Source organism: Buceros rhinoceros, unplaced genomic scaffold (assembly GCF_000710305.1).
Source record: "Buceros rhinoceros silvestris isolate BGI_N320 unplaced genomic scaffold, ASM71030v1 scaffold11507, whole genome shotgun sequence".
NCBI classification, from domain to species: domain Eukaryota; kingdom Metazoa; phylum Chordata; class Aves; order Bucerotiformes; family Bucerotidae; genus Buceros; species Buceros rhinoceros.
Genome location: NW_010421594.1, coordinates 27668 through 28654, shown reverse-complemented (window position 1 = coordinate 28654; position 987 = coordinate 27668).

The window sequence follows — 987 nt, the reverse complement described above, 5'->3', positions numbered from 1 at the left end:
TGAAGCTAGATTTAACCGTTGACTAATTATTTCCCATTATAACAGTGTTTAGGAGTGTGAAAAAAGTCTGTTAATGAGCTGTGCTCATAAACCCAGGAGCTGAGTGATAATTGTCCGCAGAGTTGTGAATTGCAGGGATTGTCACTGGGTGTATGCACCACACTGTGATTGTTGTTTAATGCAGGCTTACAGGAGCCGGCTTTAAAGTGGGAGGCAGCCTAGCCCTGGCGGCACAGAGCTCAAAACCCTGCCCAGAAGCTGGAGAGCTACAGAAATAGTTAAACAGTAGCTCTTCTCTTACTGATGTCTAGGCTACCAGTGACAAAACAAAACAAACATCTCAAAAAAACAAATCCAGAACACCCACATTGTGGCCTTTTTTTTTAAGGAAAATTTAGCACTTAAAGGTAATACACTCCCATGTTAGAATGGAGTAACTCAACCTCACTGACCTCATCTGTCTTCTGTTCTTCCCAGCTTCTTCCTTTATAACCTGTCCCTATCATCATTCCTAGTTTAATTTTCCCCAAAAAAAATTCACCTAAGCTTTCATGTCTAACTTATTCTTGTACTGTGCTGTACTTCTGAGACCAGCAAAGTGGGTAAATCCTTGACCGTCTGCGTTCTGGTGTTTCTGCAGGTGTTTAGCTGGATTTGCTCGCGTAGAAATAGTATCTGCACTGGCTCTCTGAAAATAAGAGTTAGCACCCGTTCAAGGGAAGTGGCTTTCACATTTTCTTCTTTAGTCAGCAAGACAGTTAATATTTTACTTGCTAATAAAAAGGTCTTAAAAGCAGCAAGTATCTGGAAAAAAGATAACAACCTATGATCATGAGTCAACATCCTTGCTTTTGAGTGAGTTAGGAGTAAATCATTACAGATAGGCTGGAATGATCTCCAGTGATGGCTTAACAGCATGAAGGGCCGTACTAAGACTCCCTTAACTTAAATTCTGCTTTGGCCGTGGTGTCTGTTTATTGGAGGGAG